Genomic DNA, 20,929 nt, shown 5'->3' with positions numbered 1-20,929 from the left:
TAGGATACTAATGCTCCTGCCTCACAGTGACTAGAATTCCAATCCACCCTCAAGAGCAGTTGATTCATAGTCAGATCTGATTAAGGACAGCTAAGGCCCCAGGGTGCTAGGATTACCAGGGTCCTAGTAAGTTTCTCCAGCCTAAATTACAACCTGACTCAGTGCTGCTATTTGGGACACCGCCTGATGCCCAGTGACACCACACCTTGGAACTCTTTGTCAAGCATAAGCTGTTATGGGAATGAAGTACCCACACAATAAAAACTGGTCCGGATATTCCTACGTCAAGAATCCCCTGTTGGAAATGCCTTGGACCGCAAAATTTTAAATTCTAGATCCTTCTGGCTTTTAGAAGATTTATAAATACAAAAGAAAACATAGATGGGCATAGTAATTTAAGCCTGTGAGCCCAATCATCGGAAAGTGAGTCAGAGTGATGGAAGACTGTAAGTTCCAGGGCAACCTGTGTTTCAAGAAAAAAAAAAAAAGGCATGGTGAAGATTCCACTCAAGTGGAAACCAAAAGGGTTTCACATGGGCCCTGCCATCCATTGGTCAGCACTCTCATCACCACAGCCACAGGCAGACACTGGAGAAAATTTCTCTCTTTGGGATACAATCCACCCCATGATTCTATGTGAGGAATCCCCCAAAGGTTGCATCATGTGAGGGATCTAGAAAGTTCAGGATTGGTAGAATTAAGGAGTTTATAATTAGGGATGATCTACAGCTGTGGCAAAGCCTTTACCCAGCACATGGCAGCCCTAGCTTTGTCCCCAACAGTAAAAATAAAATTCCCCAAAAATAATTCAAACAAAATGTCATGAAGCCTGCGCCCTGACCAGTCTCCTCAAAAGTGCGCAGGAACCTGGGTCCACATAGGACCCAGCACGGCATCTGTGACCCGTGAGAAGGGATCTAATATAGGAATTAGTACAGTATGACTTATCCTTGTGGATACCTTTGGTGACAATTACCACCTGACCCCTGAAAACCCATCTACCTGGGGGGCTCAGCACTCATGTCACCCAAAAAGCCCAGATCCTAGGGCCAGCATGGGCAGGTGGTGAAGAAAGTTTGTCTCTCGTGAACATCAGTTGCTGCTCCTGATCTGACTCTATCCTCAGGAGACAATGTCACTCCAGCAAGTGTGGGTGTCAACGGCTCTTCCCAGGCCAAGGCTGGGATACTGCTTAAGTTCCACAATGCACAGCAGTGCTCACTCTAGAGCTAAATGTTCTACAGCTGAAAGAGGTGGGTGCTCTGCTGGCCACGCCCCTCCCCTGCAGTATTTAGTGCACTCAGAGTGGTGCTTCAGATGTGAGGGACTTCTTGAGGCTACTCCCATGGAGAATGGCAGATTCATCAGAATGGGGCACAGGGTGAGTTCAGAGCACAGCTGGGAGGAATTTAGGGGTGCCAAGCCATGACTAAGACCAGATCTTGGGCTGACAGGCAGTTGAGCTGGAGAACTGGCATCCAAAGAGTGACTGCCTGAATTCCTTTTAGACCAAAAGCCCTGGATCTGAGCTACTTTGGTGCATTCTCCTGAGCAGGGTCCCAGACGCAGCTCAGAATCGGGGTTGTGCATGGACTTTGGTGCTGGCAGCAGGTGGCTTAGCCACAAAGTGCCCAGCTTTCCCATCTGTGCCCACTCAAACTCCTCTGTCTCATTTTAGGTGTGTTTGGTATAGTTTTGAGACAGGGTATCTTGTAGCAGCACAAACCTGCTTTAACCAACACTGTAAGGTAAAACCAACCCTGAATTCAAGATCCTCCAACCCCTCTGTCCCAAGTCCTGGAATTAAGACCTCCAGCTGTGACCATTTTACTGCAGCATAGGATCCATCTGTATTAGAGTGAGCTTTGGAAATACTGGAGCTCCGACTGTTCCTTAGAATTCAGGTTTCCTTAATTCTTAGCAGGAGTTTTGTGATGATGCTGATGAGAGAGTCAGGAGTTACACTGGGAGAGGTAACAGTCCTGGCAGCCCTGAGTGCGCAGTGAAAGTCAAGACAGAAGCCTGCTGGTTAGCACCTGAGTGAAAGTGGGAGGATTCAGAGTTCAAGAACAGACTCAGTTACATACCTAAGTCCATATTGCAACATTTTTGTTTCATTTTTGGCTTGTTTTCTTTGAGACAAGGTGTTAATTTATAGCCCTGGCTGTCCTGGAACTCACAATGCCTCTACCTCCCAACGCATGGAATTAAAGGCATGTGCCAACATGCACTGCCACTAATTAATTTTTAATTAAACATGCTGGCACAATCCAGTAATCCCAGTGCTTAAGAGGCCGAGGCAGGCAGATATCTTGCTTCCTGACAAGTCTGATCTACAGAGAGCATGTCAGAATAGCCAGGGCCAAACCGAGAAACCCTGTCTCAAAAAACAAACAACAAAATGAATTTGTTTTAAAGAAGAGAGGAACGATTTAACAGAGAATTAGAGGCCGAGATCCAAATGATATTCGGTAGTGCAGAGTCTAGCTTCTGAGATGAAACTGGACACCATGGGGTTAGTGTGGGGATTCTCATCTTGGACTGGAGACAGAGGGTGACTTCAGGCATGGAAGGCTCAGTCAGTCATTAGTCAGGATTCTCAATCAAGAGGGTGTTGTAAGATCCAAAATGTGTGAGCAGTGTTCTGCATGAGACTAGAAGAATCCGCCTACCCATACAAAACAGCCAATGAAGAGTAATCACAAGCATACGTCTGGAGGTCCACAAGAGGTTAACGTCCACCTTAGTGTGGATTATTCAGAGCACAGGTGGAGAGGAGTAGAAGAGCTGATGGTGGCTGAGGCAGGAGAGGAGTTCGGGTGTGAATTTGAGCCAGTAAAGGAGCTTGTAGGTCAGCAGAGCAATGAGAGGTCTAACAGCATAGCTGTTGAGATCCTTCAAATTAATTTGTCTTAAGAGCCTCATGCCATAGCCAAGGACAGGAGTAGATCTGACTATTGGGTGGCTGGGCTCACATAGCCCAACAGGTTTGGCCTTGCATCTGTGGGATTCCAAGTCTCTCCCTTTAGACACAGCCATGGAGAAGGTGTAGCAGTGAAGGTGCAGATGGCTTTGGAATGCTTGGCTTATGGTGTTGAGTACTTCATGCTCCACAGAGCTAGGAAATGTCCTAGAAGCCAGGGAGGCTGAGCATGAGGAAGACAGGTCTTCAAGAGAGAGAAATGATAACCAAAGTCACTAAGAACTTCCTGAATCACAGTGTCTGTTAATCATATATTTTATTTACTTATTTTTATGGGCCTGAGTGTTTCACCTAATAAATGCTTGTGCACCATGTGGTATGTCTGGTGCCCATGAAGTCCAGAACGATTCCATTGAACTGCAATTACAGGCTAATAGGAGCCACCATGTGGGCACTGGGAACTGAACCCGGGTCTTCTGCTCTTAGCCACTAAACCAACCATCTCTTCAGCACCCCCCCCCTCATTGTACTGTCATTAAGATTTAACCATTTGGCCTTCAGTATTTGAATTAATGCAGATGTGACAAGAGTTATAGTTACCATGATGGTTCAGGCATAGACAGGCAGGCATCTCATTGTATACAAAATATAAATTCATTCATTCTTTCTTTCTTTCTTTCCTTCTTTCTTTCTTTCCTTCTTTCTTTATCTTTCTTTGTTTTACTCTTGGAAACAGGGTTTCTTTTGTGTAGCTGACCTGGAACTAGTTCTGTAGAGGGAGCTGGCCTAGAATTCACAGAGATCTGTCTGCCTCTGCCTCCCAAGTGTTAGGATCAAAGGCCTGTGCCACCACCACCACCACAAATACTCCTGTTTTAAAGGAAAAATGTAGCCCTACATGGCAGCACGAGTTTAGTCCCAGTATAGACATTTTTCTAGAGTTCCTGAAGGGCTTGCTGCCTTCCCCTTTAGGCCTGGCTAACATGAGAGCTCCACACCTATGGGGTTTGCTTCATAAGAGTCTGGAGGATGAGGGTCACAGGCTGATATATCTGTGTACAGCACAGGATGCTTGGTGAAGGTCAAGTGGGTATCACAGCTCAGCAGGTAAAGTCTCTGCCACCCAGCCTCATGGCCTCAGTTTGATCATGGATGAAAGCAGAGAACTGAGTCCACATTGTGTCCTCTGCTCTCCATGTGCATATCATGGCACAGGAACACCACAAACTACATAAAATGTAACATGCTGAAATGCTGAGAGAAGAGGCCTATGGTAGGCGCCTCCTACACCTGAGACTTCCAACCCCGAAAAGCAGGGGGTAGAGAGTGAGGATGCAGAGTGCACACAGGTCAGGACAAGGCCATGTTACTGAAGCCTGAATGAGTGGTGGGCAGGGTCAGGGGCACCATGAGGGACATCAGGAGCTTCTGCATTTTGTAGAATAACAGGGTTCCATGTTTCACATGCCCATGATTTGCCCCCTACTGCAGGGAGAAGCCAACACCAGAAGCCTCCAGCTCCCAGCCCTGCTTTTGCCATGTAGCTTTACCCAGAAGAGCTTGGAAGTCCCTGGACCTGGAGTCTCAGGTGGTTGTGAGCCACCTGACCCGGGTGCTGGAGACTGAACTCAAGTCTTCTGCAAGAGCAGGAAACACCTGTGCACTGCCTGGCCCAGCCAGGGCTGTGAAATGGTGTTTATTTTCATCTGAACAAGCCCAACAACAGTTTAGGTCCCTAGAAGCCACATAAACCTGGATGCAGTAGTGTCTGTCATCCAGCCCTTCCCACAGGGAGATAGGAGCCTAAAGTGGACAGTCTCTAGGATTAGGGGGAAGGGCTAGCCTAGCATAAACAGCCATGGATGAGAGGTAGAAGGTGAGGACCTGTGCTCAGGTTGTCCCTGACCTTTACACAAGCACATGAGTACCTGTACTCACAGAAACACCATACAGACATAGGTGAGAAAAGAAATAAAAACAAACAATATTGAAAATACAATATACCGGGGCTGGAGAGATGGCTCAGTGGTTAAGACCACTGACTGCTCTTCCAGGGTATCTGAGTTCAATTCCCAGGAACCACACTGTGTCTTATAACCATTTCTAATCTCATCTACTACCCTCTACTGTTGTGTCTGAAAACAGGGACAGTGTACTCACTCATATGGACAAAATAAATAGTTTTTGTTTTAATCCTTTTCTAAAAAAAGAAACTCTTCTGTGAGACATGATCATTGTGTGATTCCAGATGTCCCTAAGTCAGTACAGTCCTATTACTACATGGTCCACCAGTTGTGTCAGCCTTGGTAGTAGAGTGGCACAGTTGAAAAGTTGCTGGTCACAGTGAACAGGCAGCCTAGAAAGCTCACCATGAGCAGATGCCACCTCATCCCTACGAATAGAGCAAAAAAGAACAGATGAGGAATCTTCCAGGTTTCTTTCCTCTTTGATTTCTTTATTAACCTAGCCCCTGTGCTACATGTAACCTTGTCACATCCTCTGTCCCATCCCTAAGCCCTCATACCTGTCAAATAAGACAGGGGTCTTGCTTTGGGGGGAAGCTCTGGTCCCTCTCTGTCCTAACAGGCTCTGAGCCATCGCTGAAAGAGAGTCCTCTGAGGATTGAGGGAAGTCCATAGCCAGTGCTCTGACTTCCAGGAAGGTTTGAGGAAGGTGGTTCTCTTCTTGTGGTGCCTCTAGTAGGAGCAGCCCACACTTGGGCCCAGCTCCCACTATCAGGAAAAGACAGGTGGCTCTGGTCTTTGCACAGCTCTCCAGCTGAATGAACAGTGCATCACTCCTCTCTCTCTTGCAGGAAGTCTCCAGTCTCTGGTGCAGGTGCTGTTCCCAAGGCAAAGGAAAGGGAAGTGCAGAGTGAGGACTCCCAGGATCCTTTAAAACATTGTCTGCATGGTCTTCATTAATTTTTCTATTTAATTTTTATTCCATGTGTATTGCTCTCCTTGTAGGGGTGTGCCTTCCAAAGCATGAGTATTGAAGGTGGAGGAAAAGCCATGGGAGTCACTTTATCCTACTGTGTGGGGTCCCAGGCTCTGAACCGGGTTGTTGAGCTTGGCTACAAAGAGCTTTCAAGCTGAATTTCCTGCTGGCTCTGATTTCAGGGAGAGCGTCTCATAGAGCCCAGATTGGCCAGTAAACTACTGATCATCCTGCCTCAAGTATTGCCATCTAGTTCATGAAAGGGTTGAGTTATTGACATGAGGAACTGGGGATGTGCAGAGGTGCATGACTGAGGCTATCTCTGCTCAGTGGCATGCCTTTGGGGACTGATAGTTTTCATCACTGAGATGTCATTTGACTGCAGTGCTCCTCTGGAGAGAAGGAGTCTCTTTTGCCAGGGCATCAGGCTCTCCAGACAGGCCTGGAAGGTGGAGGTCTAGAGGCCAGGCCTGCATTCCTCTTCAGAAGCTGCATTTACTACTCTGGACAGTGCTATAGCACAGGGTCACATATCCAGTTCTACCCTGAGACCTGCTGATAAACAATGTCTATCCTGGGACAATGTCTATCATCGGTTCAAGGTGTGGCCCAACCAATTTATTATAAAGGATGATAGTGGTTTGTTGAAAAAGGCAGTAACTTTCTATGAACCATATATTAAGTCTTTATGTATACTAAAATTAACAATGGAAAGAACAGTGGTAGGAGAGGAAGCTAGAGGACAACTGCTGAAAATGCTTGCTTTTGAAAATGCTAATGAAGAGTACAGGAGAGCATAATTACCTATAAAGGAAACTGGGGATATTAATGCTTATATGAAGGCATGGAAGAGGATATCTTTTCTGAAAATGGAAAGATGCATTTTTGGCACGTATTGATCCAGATAGAGTTATTAAATTATACATTGAAATACTCTTGAATATCCTATAGGCACTTTAGCTCAAGATGAGTTGCCTTTAGAATGGATATATATTAAATTTAACTTTAACAAAACATTAACAACATATGAGGAACAAATTTCTTTAATTATTCAGCAAGGCATACAAAGACCTGTTACACTGTGGGGATATGATTGTGCTGCTTTCGTTTTCTCATTAAGCAAAAATAAAGTGGAATATTTAATGCAGACGTCTGAAGTTTCTCAATTAGCCATGATTTCTTACACTAGAAATACTGAATTTCATTTTCCCCATAGTAAATTCTGGGATTGCTTAAGAAAACAAAAAAAATTGTGATAAATACACTAATTTCTGTTGATCCATTACCATCTGCCGTTACTGTGTTTACAGATGGCTCTAAGACCAAAGATCTAAGACAGATGGCTTATTGGACCAAAGATAAATTTGGGGACAAGAATCTTCTTTTGGGTCAGTACAACAAAATGAAGTATTAGCAGTAATTAATGTATTGCTGGATTTTACTCAAGATGTAAAAATATTATAGCCAAGTCAGCTTATGTTGTAGGAGTAGTACAGAATATTGTAACTGCTGTTGTTTCTACATCTAAGCCTATATTAAATGTTATTCTCACATATTAAAGGACTATTTTTATTCTAAAACTCTAGAATATTTATTACACATATTAGATCACATTCAAGATTGCCAGCATCTTTAACACATGGCAATCATATGGTAGATCAATTAGTGGCATTTGCTACCCCAGAAGAAAACAGTCATAATCATGCCAATACAGGATATTTGCATATTAAATATAAGGTTCCCTATTCTGAAGCCAAACAAATTATTGCTAATTGTGGTATTTGTGAGCCTTCACTTATAAAATGTATTCCATCTGAAATTAATCCCAGAAGAATGCAACCTAATACATCGTGGCAGATGGATGGAACCCATATTTCTGAGTTTGGTCGCCTTTCATATATACATGTAAGCATAGATAATTTTTCAATATTTGTATGGGCTACACCATTGCCAGGAGTACGCACTGCTCATGTTATACAGCATCTATTGGAAACTTCTGCTGTTATGGGACCACTTTCTAAAATTAAAACTGATTATGGACCAAAATATATTTCTTATCAATTTAAACAATTTTGTCGGCTCTTCCGGGAAAATGGCGACTCCTGCACGTGCTCCAGAGTTGCCGCCTTCCAAGGAGCCTGCGACCTCCATGGGCCCTGCTGGGGAACCCTGCCTGCGGGGCCAGCCTCAGCCCATGCACAATGTGCTCCCTGCCCCGCAGCTTCGAGCCCCCAGTTCCTGAGGACGTGGGGCGGCAGAGTTTGGCAGAGCTGCAGGAGAGGTTTAGGCGCCAGGAAAGACTTTTGCGCAAAGAAAAATTCATTTGCAAATTGCCCAACAAAGGTAAAAAGATCTCAGACACCACTGCCAAATTGAAAGCTGCCATTTCAGAAAGTGAAGAGGTCAGAAGGAGAACTGAACTACTTCATCCTGTTAGTGTTGACTGTAAGCTAAGGCATAAAGCAAACACAAGAGTTGATACCGACATAGACAAGGCCCAGAATTCTGACCTGATGCTTGATACTTCATCATTAGTTCTGAATGTTCGTCAGTAGACATTGAATCATCTAAAACAACCTCAGAAACTCAGGGACCTACACAGCTCACTCACAAAGACAATGAAGAGACTTTGGAGACTGGCTGCACAGTGACTACCAGCCCCTCTGTCAGCATCACAGTCCAGGCTCCCCCATCTGAAGTGAATGAACATCTCCCCCAGCATTCAAGTCAAGCGGAAGAGGTTTCCAGCAGCATCGACAGTCTGTTTATCACTAAATTGCAAAAGATCACAACTGCAGACCAGACTGAACCCTCAGAAGAAAACACCAGCACTGAGAACTTTCCAGGACTGCAGAGTGAGACTCCTAAGAAGCCTCATTACAAGACAGTGCTAGAAATGCGAGCTAGAAACCCAGTGCCCCCACCCCATAAGTTTATGACCAATGTGTTACCCACACAACAGAGTGACTCACCAAATCATTGTCAGAGGGCTCAGTCTCCTGCTTCCTCAGAAGAGCAGCGACGCAGGGCTAGGCAGCATCTTGATGATGTCACAGCAGCTCGCCTTCTTCTGCTCCACCCCCTGTCTACACAGCTGCTCTCCAAAGAAGAGTCGCTGGCTCTGCAGAAAGAGCAGAAGCAGAATTATGAGGAGATGCGGGCAAAGCTCGCAGCACAGAAACTAGCCGAGAGACTGAATATTACAATGCAGAGCTACAATCCAGAAGGGGAGTCTACAGGGAGATACCGAGAAGTGAGGGATGAAGATGATGCCCAGTCCTCGGACGAATGCTGAAAATGAGCACTGGGAGATCCTGGGAGTCGACTGTTGAGCTTACATTGTCTCATCGAACTTCCTAACAAGTACCAAGAGTGTCAGACCTTGTTGAGGGACAGCAGTTTAAGTTACACAAAGGTAGCTACAAAATAAGAACCCAGTTTGTCTTTCAGAAGATGATCTTCACATGCTTGAACAGTTCAATATTTGAACATTGTGTTTGGCCGTATTGTGTTACAGTTTTGCAGTATATTGTGCATTGGTCTGATATTTTAGTGTGAGTAGAACGCACGTTTTCTTTAAGATATCTGCTTTTTCCTTCTTCGTATTCTTATCAGATAGCACTGCTTACACCCCTTCTGGTGAAATACTTTGTTATTCCAGGCACCTAAAGTGAATTAGGAAGGCCTGGTCCCCTCACTCGAGAAATGAGGGGAGCAGTCTAAAGAATGGTACGCATGCTTGCATGGACACGTTCCTGAGACGCTCGATATGAAATGCCGCACACAACACTCGGGAACCACCACCACTGTGTCTGCTGCTCTGTCCTCTCTTGGGGCGAAGGCTGTCACCTGTGATGAGGTTAAGGAGCACTTGGAAGAAGTGCTGGGTGGGGAGGGTCTTCTGAGCTGGTGTGGGGAGCTGCTCCTGGCTGCCCTAGGCTTGAACTCATTGCCATCTGGGATGATAGGTCCCTGTACAGGACACTCGTGCTTGGTAAGGAAACCGGTGTTATTCTAAGAGTTACAGTTGAATTGTCAGTATATTGCTTTTTTTCCTTGTTAAACCCACAGAGGTGTTTACAGGCTGCAGAAACCTCAGTCCTGTATGTGCACATTTGTGCTTTTTAAAATGATTATATGATCATTTTCAGCAAAGATAACAATGTTATCAAAAAGCCTTTGTCTATTATGTGGAACTTGTAAAGGAGAAATAAAATACCAATCAGAGCAAAAAAAAAACATTTTGTCAATGATATCATATTGTACATATTACTGGTATAGAATACCATCCACAAGGACAAGCTTTTGTTGAAAGAGTTTACCATACCCTGAAATGACAAATTATAAAATTAAAAAGGAAAAGAGATGACCTTACACAGCCTGAATGAAGTTGGCATACCAGTCCCAGAGTAATATTGGCATAAGCATTATTTTTTATTGATCTTCTTAATTTACCACAAGGTGAAGTTATATGAAGAGCAGATAGACTCTTTATTGGACTTCTCCCTGAAGGCATGGAACAGACAATATGGATAAAAATTGCCCGAGATGCTGAATGACAGGAAGGGACATTACTGTATGTAGGGGAGAGGATTTTGTCTCCTTACAGGATGGGAGACTATTCTGGTTACCCAGGAGACAGATCCAAGCACAGAATGATAAGAACCACTCCCTACCCTCAGAGGAATCCAGTTAAACCAGCTACATTTTCTCCTGATGGATGTTCTCCGGAGATGAAGGAGGTGTCCTCCATTACTGAGGCCCTGGCTTCTCTTAGTGTCGACAAACGACAACGGAGAAGGATCGATGCGGTGACAACCCCATTACCTAGGTGAAGCGATTAAGCCCTGAAAGGAAAACTATGTTGTCTCCTTCAGGAAAGTCCTTTACTGCTGAGCACGTATTTTTAGCAGTGTGTGCTTTACTCACGGTTTCTTCTGTTGCGGCCAATGCGAGTTATCAGGCTTATATTCCTTATCCACCTTTATTTGAACCTGCTACTTGTCGGGGAAACAGATGTGGTTTTATACACCACCCCAAGCATTTTATCATCTCTTTGGAATAATTTGACCTTTGGAATAGACGTGATGGAGCTTTGTATAATTTTCCTTATGCTGGATTAAAAATGCCTTTGTGTTTAAGAAAGAGTCCAGGCCTACAAACGGGTTATTAAAATTGGCGATTACCAGGAATAATTGTTACAGTCTCCAGGATTGACAGCTTGGTCTATAACCAAAATTGGAATAACATTACATTTGTTAGCGAGACAGTATATCCTATTTGTGCTTGGTTTACTTATGTAGGCTTAAAATATCTCCCATGCATTTGGAAATACTTCCCTGGCATGTTTCGAAAAATTATTCAAGATAAATGAATAAATTGGGGTCCTTATGGCCAATTATTAATACATGTTCAGAATGGAATGTTACCACTTGTGATTTGTCAAATGTTACCAGGATGAACTGAGAGGAGAGTGAACGCCTTAATGGATGCTTGCTGATGGAATGTGGAGATGGAGGCATTGCGATAACCGACTGGCCTCTGTGGAAGATCCTAATGCGTTTCAAGCTCATTTGTGGAAGACTGTCACTGCATTAAAAGAAGATGTTCTTGCTAATGGAAGCTTTTCTGGGACACTCAATCTGCCTCTCAGTATATTTTTACAACATTTAAGAAAGACAAGGTTACTACTTGTATTCCTATGCCATATTTCTTTTTAATAGGTAGATTTAATTTTGCTAATGGATTTGCTTGTACTAACTGTCATTAGTATCCATGTATTAATTCATCTATTCAGTTTAATATAAATCAATATTCTATTATGATATTCAGCAAAAAATATATGTATGGATGCCTGTTAATTTGACACATCATTGGTCTCAAGATCCTCTTAATTATATGATTATTGAATTTTTTAATAATCTGCTGAGGAACAGTAAAAGAATTATTGGAGTTTGTAGCTACTATTTTAAGCCTTATTTCTGTTGCTACTTTGGCAGCCATTTCCAGCATAGCATTAAAAACATCTATTGAGACAAAGCATTTTGTTGAAGACTGGCATAAAGATTCACATGAGTTATGGATAGAGCAAACTAAAACTGATACTAGACTTCAACATCAAGTAGATGTTTCAAAACAAACAGTAGAATGGTTGGGTCGAAAGATGTTATTTATTGAAAAATATGAGGATTTAAGACATTAAAACAAAAGAAAAAAGAAGGAATTGTTAAGACATAGAGATGCAGCTCCCAGGCAGGGTCAAGAAAGGCCTGGTGACAGATTCAAGTAGGGGCTGGAATGCCACCCTGGAGAAGAAAATGTTTTCTCACTTGGCCTTAAGCTATGTTCTGCTATGTCCTGTTTCTCTGGAAGTGGTTCTAATGCTCTCTAGGTAATGGTGAGTACATTTTGATTATAATAAGAGAGGTGACTTGTTTTATGAATATTTTGAGAAGAAGCCTTTGTTTATTCGTATTTCTTTGTTTAGTCTTCCCTCAGTTGTTCCTGGTATCCTGGGAATAATGATCTTATGGTATCTTGACAAAATGAAAATTGTAGTTATTCATATTCCCAGGTATATAGGGATTAATAAAGCTTGCAACTGTGTGTAGTTGCTTCTGCCTTTGCTGTGCACCCCCTTGTCCTGGAGGTATACTGTACCCAGGGCCCCCAATTCACTAGACATTGACAATGGGTCACCCCACAAAACACAGAAGCATCTACCTTAGTAAAAAACGGATATTTTATTGAATGCACACACTTACACTGATTGATCACATCCATGTAACTACTGAAGCTTTTTCTGCTCTCTGTAGCGGTGATGTCAAAATCTTACTGAAAACCATGCACACCTGGTTTAGGTTGTATTAAATTAGCCCACGATTTCAGTGTTCCCTGCAAGGTGCCATGGGACAGCAGTAGCATGAGTCTGCATGCACCTCGACAGTTTTCACTAGGGACTACACACACACACACACACACACACACACACACACACACACACACACGCTTTACTGACATGGTGCACATTCTTTGCACACAAGAAAGAAAGTGAGCAGTAATGAAAACACAACAATAATGGAATTGATGGAGGGAGTTGTGGGGAAGCTGGGGCTTAGAGTTACTTAAAGGCCCTGTGCAGGCTCTCCTTCTGTTGGAGGAGAAACTTCAAGTGCAATGTGGTTCTTTATTTTCTTTCTCTAAAGCACAGAGGGCTAGGGTGGATCACAGGGCTTTGAGCATGTTCGGAAAGTACAGTCACACTGAATTAAATCCTAGGACAGGAACCCTATTAATCTTCTACAAAGTTACAGAGCAGCCTGGATGAAGACTCTCAGCTGAAAAGTTGGACATCTCAAGACAGGCACTGAAAATGGCTGACAGATTTGACTGAAGACTGGAAATGTTTTGCAATCTCATAGGAAAAGAAGGCCCCTCATACCACATTGTACTTTAAGGACAGTTTATTCAGGTTAGGATGACATGAACTATTGTCTCAGGTCACAGATGTCAGCACAAAGTATCCAAGGTATTGTATGCCAATGGTAGCATCAACAGAACAAAGCACACAGTGTCATGAAGACATAAATCATGAGTATGTGTAGCAAGACCCAGGCCTCTTCCAGGGTCTTAGATAGTAACTGAGAACCTCAAATATGGTAGTGATGTGATAGTGTGGGGTGGATCTAGTTACAACTAGTTTCTATTGTGACACAGATGACTCTTTTTGTGTCATGGTCAGCTTATAATGAATGACTAGACCTAAGCATGAGAATAACCAAATACTACATTGCTTCCCTAGCTGCTGAGCTTTTAAAAGCCCTGGGGTGACAGCAAGCTTTTGTGGACATTCTGGATTATTCCTTCTGTACTTTAACTCTCTGAGTCAACTGCACTCTCAGTAAGTTAGTTCAATTCCATAAATTGGAAATCTGTCACCTGGAAAATACAATCTCAATACGATCCCAGATTGGCCATGGAAAAGGTTAGCTTGAACTGTCCCACCTAGGTTCTGGGCTTCCACAGGCCTGCTCTCCAACAGAAACATGTGTTCACAGCTGTAGGATGCATTCACTATGGATGCTCTTGAAGTTCCTGCCTAAACTGCTTAGATTAAAATAATTTTCATGCTAACAATCAAAACACTCATTATGCCAATCTGCCCAACAGGAAGCTAATTTCTATTCTGTATTTTGTCAGATGTGCAGAATACATATGGTCATCATTGATAATAGGTGAAAAATCTGCTCTAATATGGACACTAAGTGGTGCTGGAGGATGATCCTGACCCACAATGAGCAGTGGGAACACCAGAGCCCTGTAGGGATGGCTGGCAAGCTAACACATTGAGCATATACAGCTCAGTAAATTTCCTGTGAATACACATCTCCTGAGATTTCTCTATTTGATTGGAGGTGATCCTGTCCACCTAATACAGTACATGATGTGGAAGGACAAAAGCACCTGCAGGAGCTCTGGTGATGACTCACAGGATAGAGCATCTGCTGCTCTCTCAGAAGAACCACATGGACCCTAACAATTGGGTAAAGCATGTCAGTGATTACTTCATAAAGTGTGTGTCCGAGAAACAGCCACATTATCCACACAAAAGACACTGTCACACTGGGTACCCCTCGGTGACTTTGAATTCACTTATTATCCCAGGATCCATGGAACATGCAGAGATCCATCTCCACCTGTCAGTTCTAAGTCCACAGGAGGGGACAGAACCCTTGAATAAGAATGATGGTCTTAAGAGTCAAGAGATAGAATTCAATTGTTATTCATAAGGAATTCATTTTTACAACAAAACAGGATTAAAACAAATAAATTAAAATATTAAAAATTTTTGAAAAGATAAAAACATTAACAAGAACATATAAATATGAAACAACAAAAAGAAAATTTCAATTAAAATCATAACAAAAATATTTCTAAACAGCACATTCTTAACGAACATTTAGAAGCACAGATGTATTCCTGTATCTCCTCTTGCACACATAATGAAAAGAGGTCCCCCAAGTTGTCTCTCAAGTGCTGTTTTCTGAGAAGAAAGTAAGACCTCAATCAGTCAGGCTGGCTTAGTGTTATATAAATTTAGGGTCTCTAAGCAATGACAAATTAACTCTGAGGAAGAATACTCATCCAAAAATTTTGTTACCATTCAGGATGTTTGTCATCAGGGACTCCTGAGAAAGCAACTTATTCTTCAGGAAGCTCTCTTACTGCTGTGTGTCCAATTCCAGCTCTCTTGCACTTTCTGAGACCTGGGAGAGGAAGGCAATTTTTCAGACACTGATATGGTGGTGAAATGCAAGGCAGCTGTCAGAAGGCTGCCTTCTACCACCTCAGTTCTATTGGACAGTCGACATGGACCTTTTAACTGATATCATTGTTGCTAACTCTTTGGGAAGGGCAAAATCTCCAGAGAGCCTCTAAGTAATGTGGGCTGCCAATCTGGGACCCAGACTTATACCAGTGCAAACCAAGAACAGGGCAATGGGAAGAGACTTCATTGGGTTGCCGGAAGAAAGGAGATGTCCATATGTCACCAAGGTCAAAGCCAATGACAAGTACTAATTTGACATTTGCACTTTGTTCTTATCCCGCAAAAGTGCTTCCTACACAAGAAGTCACATGACCACAGAGTGTCATTTGTCAAAGAACCAAGAACTTGTTCAAAACTCTACATAGCATCCAATCTATCACATGGATATGCAATAATGAGGTATGTTATTCATCTGTCACCATTTCTATACTGCAGCTTCAAAAAGAGCAGACAAATATACTTGCAAAATAATTCAGTTTCTGAAAAGTGGTTGGCTTCCCAGAATACTTGTGCATAGGCAGAGCAATGAACAATTCCATTACATGAGGTGGTTGGCTGGTTGTGAGTGTAAATTAGAAAGGTGGTAGGAGAGAGCAAAGATGTATCAAATTGGCAAACATTATCAGATAATTTTAAGCTAACACAGCAGCTCATCCCTGCCAGATGATGCTGGGTCTGGACGTTGCTGGTCTTTATCTTTCTTGTTGAAGTCAACCAAATATTTCTGGTTCAGTGCACAATCAAGATGCACCTCCTTGCTCTCCTGCTACAGTGGGACCAATTTCGTCCTACATGTGTTCTCCATCAGGAGCTGGCTGAGCAGGTTTCTGGAAATACAGTCTGCATAGTAAGATCATGCTGCCCCTTTCTCCCATTCCCACTCCCGAGTGCCACTAACTCCACCAGGACCCAGATACCCATGAAGACTTAATAGAATTCATTTCGATACATATAAGGCTGCTGCACAAACCACAAAGAGTAAATTCCGGGAAGAATAAATTGTATGTTTGGCCCGAGCACCAATTAGTGTCCGCATCTCTCAAAAAGAACATGGATATACAACTATGCATGAAAGCCCAATGCAGGGGGGCAACATCAATTAGTAGTGGGCCAACACCCTCAAAGGAGGTCAGTAGAACCAAGAGAAGGTCATGCTAACCATGTGGTCCACACACTGAGTTTTGTAAAACCTGGTATGACACCATAGGTCCAGGTCAGCCTAATAACCTGCTGACTTCAATCAGTGCTGTTCTATCTAGAGCCTTCTGAAGATGCCTACACAATCCTGGGATGAGTAACAGTCATTTATGGAACTGAAAACTGAGTCCTAATGACCCTGGCACACTGATGTGCAAACAGCACAAGAGATAGAACCAGAGCTGAAGACTGTCCAATCCAGAACAAAGAAGTCATAAATGGCCATTCCACAGGTGACAGCCTTTCTGACCAGGACTTGCCTAGAGAAGGTCATCTCCTTCTTCAGCTCATGGTTGTTCTCATGGATCTCAGTGTTCTCCATCTCTAAGTTGTGCAGAATTGACATGACCGCCTCCTCCATTCTCTCCAGGTCTTCATAATATGGATTTGGCCTGAAGTGTGGCCTGGCCCCAAATGATAGAATCCAATGAACATCAGCATTTAGGAATATATGAGCTCAGGGTGAGTCCTGTACTACACCAGCCCTGGAAGGACACCTTCTGAATTGTACATATTGGGATCTTCTTCAGCTTCAGAAACTTGTTTTTGTTTGTCCAGGACACCAGAATCTCAGCATCCAGATGGAGGGCTCCCTGGCTCCCTTTGTTCAATCAAGAGGAAATCTGCAGTCAAGCCAGTTAAGCTATCAAGAGCCTAGGCCACACCTCTCCATGCTCCCCTACCCCAACACACCCAGAAACCTGTGATTACTTTTTTCCTGTCCCGATAACAGACCATATATCAACACAAAATTATAATCTGCACAAGGAATACAAATAAACAGACAATCGTGGCCACATAGGCAAAGAACTGTGCTGTTGACAGTGGGGCTCCCAGAACAAAGCATTCACATGACCATGAATGTGTTACAGGTAAATACTCAGGCCAAGACATAGACCCCTAGATTCCAAGTGTGGAGGGAAATATAAACATATAAAAGTTGTCCATATGCATTTGGATGTATGCACATACAGACTCACAGACTGAGAAATACCCACAAAAAAGAGAAATGTAAAAACAGAGTCAGAGAAAGAGAAAGAGAAATATGGAAACAGAGGGTACTGTGAAAACCAGGAGAAATGCATCCACCATTGCTGTCTCAGAGGGCAAGACACACAGACAATAACAAAGAGGCCTGAACCTTAGACCTTCTAGTCAAGCATTGAGATGAACAGTTTGGGACCAGGCCCCTCAGGCTGCTGCCTGGATCTTCCAGCACTCAGTCCCCTGCCTAGCAAGTACAGAGACTCACCATAAACTCACTGCAATTACAATCTTGCAAAGCCACCATCTGTCAAGGGCTTTGCAAACGCACACTAGACATTCACTTTCCCTGACTTTATCCCCGAATTCTTCATTCAGACCACAAGTTCTGCTTTTCAATAAATGGAAGCAGATGAGTCCATTTTCCATCTTGCTCCTCAGGAAGGGTCAAGGTTCTGAATCTCCTCTATATGGGAGGTGAGGTTTAGCACAGGGTGGTTAGGGAGGCCCAGCTTTCTAGAACCAAAACCTTAATAGGATAAGATGAAGGTGACCTTGCAATCACAGGAATGAAACAAGAGCATTTGGAGCGATTCAAACCTGTTGTTTTTGGATCTCTCTGTCAGAAACCTCAGGCGATCTCTCAGGTCATTTCTCTCCTCGGTAATGAGCTGCAGCTCTTTAATCAGCCTCTCTTTTTCCTTCTTGGCCTGATTCTCGCTTGGGGCAGTTTCAGGGGAAGATGTTTCTCTCCCAGCATCTGTAGGTAGAAGAACACAAGTGAACCTGCATGGGGAGAATGCATAGAGTGTACATAGACCACAGTTAGGCCTAAACAGGAGAACAAGCCTGGAACCCAGTGTCACTGCTAGGCGATTGGTCTATGCTTAAGAGGCGTCCTCAGTGGATCTCAGTTCTCCCACTACTCTATAGAGACCAAGAGATGTAAGCAGCCAGGTGTTCCTTATGCCGGACATCAGGTGCTTACATGTACTACGGAGATGGCTTCTCCAGGATTATCATCAACTGAACAGGGTACAGCTTGGTTTCAGGACCCTCACCACTGTGGGTTCAGAACTCAGATGATAAATTCACCATCCACAAGACTTGAGTGATTGGAGATACTCAGATGTCCTACCCTGATACTCTAGGCCAACAACTTTGGATTTACAACACATTTCCATGGAGGACATGGTCAACAGACTTATCAGTTCCCCTATATGAAATAACAAATGCCCCAGAAGTTCCAATAGGTTACAGGCTGAATCTTGGTCCACATGTTCCAAACAGTTTTGGTATTTTAGAAAAATGTGTGTAACACACATCTCTAATATATAAAGCTAACGATGACCCTGCCAGTTAGAAGAAATCAGAGGACGTCTAAGAACATAAGGTTATTGCATGGAGCACAGTTTTCTCCCTGTTACTACTGTCAGATATCCACTGTATTTAAAGAAGCAATGAGAGTGAAATACATTGCTGCCCTGTCTAAACTCAGAAAAGGTGGACCCTCCATGACTCCTGATCGTGTTATTATATCAATGTAACCTAACAAATTCACTGTAAAAGTAAAGGCCAGAAGTTCACAGGATAATAGCATTGGCCTTACCATATACTCCCTGTGGGGTTGGGGAAACTAAAGTTCTGAAATCCTGACTTTCAGGAATTGTGATATTCATGAAAATTCAATTCATTTTCAGATGCTCCAGTTGCTGTGGCCCATTGCTAGAAAGGTCAGCTTAAGCCTGCAGCCCCCCTGACAGGGAGCTCAAAATATACTGCCCAGAACTTACTAAACATTCCCCAGAAGTGCTGTCTCTGTTCATCATTACTTTGAGACGAAAGGCCAGATTCCTTCACTCTAGTCTGTCCACAATCGACGTTCCCCCTCCAAAAACGCTTGCGAAGACGGGAAAACATGTCTTAGCTTGTAACTGCCAGACTCAGACTGAGAGAAACTAGGGCACTGGTTGTCACTACTACAGTGGTGACATCACAGAGGATGCCAGAACTCTCTAGGAGAAAATAGAATGTCCAAGAAGGGACAGCAGATGTCATGGGGAGCAGACTTTGCCTTCCTGCTAATAATCTCCCTGTACTGAGCATAAGCAGAGGTGCCCTTTCCAGGAGCCTTTCCTGGGGCAGAGTCACTGAGCACCTCCTGCTTCCAAAGCAAAATTTTCTTCAAGGTTTGATTATAAAAAAACCTTAGTAATTCCTATGCATCTAAATGAATGTTTCCTTCGATATCTTGCCCCAAAATGTCTCATCCTAACTCAAATTATCCTCATTCACCAATGTTAGCCATTAAAACTTCCTGAGATTTCATACCAGCTTGAATATGCAGTCAAAAGTTCTCCTGTCTCATTATGTACAGGTGCTTTAAATCACATCAAGAAATAGTCTGCATGGTAGTTTACAACATGGGTGTGTGTTAGGGGAACACTCATGACGTCATGTGCTTAGCAATGGACAATTGCCAGAATATTCCTTAGGAGAAGGAGTTGAAGTCTTTATGGTGCTAGGAAAAGTGTGGAGACCAGTTGGCAGAGGAAAGTGCAATATTGGAGCCATCAGTGAAGGGAACCTCATGCTGGTGGTGGGGTTCTCCTCTGTGCACCAATGTCGCCAAAGACGCACTGCTCACAGGCCTGAGTAAGATATACCATGAGCTTCTATCAGAAAAATAAAATAGTCAAGAGATATAGGGGTGCACAGAAAGGTCTAAAATGAGGCTATAAACATCATTAAGTGGATAGAGCAAGGTCCCAGCACCTGTATACTGGGAAATGGCCACCACACCAAACACAAAAGCATCTATCATAGTGAAAAATGAATACTTTATAGAATGCACACACTAACATTGATTGATCACATCCATAGTTCAAATTTTGGGGGCAAAGTCATGGCCCTAACTATCTTTCTCTCAACTTATATAGCAAAAAATAAGAAAGACAGAGAAAAGAAAAAGTCAAAACAAAATCCCAAGCTTCTCATATGAGGACTGCAGGAAGTGTTATCTGGTGGTCAGTTCTGATTAGACATTTTAGATAGAACAGTGCACAGTGACCCTTGATGTGATGGGCCCTATATAAACCTTTTTGCAATATTGGAATTTTAACAAACCTCATCCAGAACGTACAGAAGAGGTAAGGATGTGATCACCATGTCCTTGCTCTCTATCAGGTTATTTTTCTGTGTCCTTGATTGTCAGGCATAGAAGAGCAAAAATCTGAAATAGCTGGTAGACATGGGAAAACGTGGCTAAAACTATAGTTGTGGTTACACACCTCAACTGTCAAAGGCTAATGCTGTCCTCACAGTCCTTGGAAGCCACTCTTGTAAGCCTATCTATTGGAAAGTGGAAGGAGGTTTATCTGAGCTCAAAGTGAACCTGGCCAGCCAGGGAGAGGGCAACATGGGATACTTGTGACCCTGTCTAAAACCAGCGCAGAAACCCACACTTCATTCAAAGCATCATCCACCAATTCTCGATTATCTACCATTCTCTCCCTACCAGTCGTTCAGTTTGGAATGGTAGAAAAAAATGGAACTGA

At 43.2% G+C, this 20,929-nt stretch overlaps 1 protein-coding gene and 2 pseudogenes across 3 annotated transcripts in view; 1 reads left to right on the top strand and 2 right to left on the bottom strand.

Moving 5' to 3' along the window:
* LOC134483121 (uncharacterized) overlaps nt 1-8,925 on the bottom strand; it is a 43,986-nt gene extending 35,061 nt beyond the window's left edge. For both annotated transcript variants that reach the window (XM_087596277.1, XM_087596278.1), the window contains exon 1: nt 8,836-8,925. The gene's annotated coding sequence lies outside the window, so the exon portion shown is untranslated. The remainder of the gene's footprint in view (nt 1-8,835) is intronic.
* LOC134483123 (DNA-directed RNA polymerase II subunit GRINL1A-like) lies at nt 8,065-12,463 on the top strand (annotated as a pseudogene). The gene has a single exon (XR_015643890.1). The product of XR_015643890.1 is annotated as a DNA-directed RNA polymerase II subunit GRINL1A-like, transcript variant X2 (transcript).
* Nucleotides 12,464-15,064: 2,601 nt separating this feature from the next.
* LOC147999285 (uncharacterized) lies at nt 15,065-19,340 on the bottom strand (annotated as a pseudogene).
* Between the last annotated feature and the right edge of the window lie 1,589 nt (nt 19,341-20,929).

Source organism: Rattus norvegicus, chromosome 19 (assembly GCF_021556685.1).
Source record: "Rattus norvegicus strain SHRSP/BbbUtx chromosome 19, alternate assembly SHRSP_T2T, whole genome shotgun sequence".
NCBI lineage: Eukaryota > Metazoa > Chordata > Mammalia > Rodentia > Muridae > Rattus > Rattus norvegicus.
Note: the sequence above shows the minus strand (reverse complement) of the source record. Positions and strands in the feature narration are given on the sequence as shown.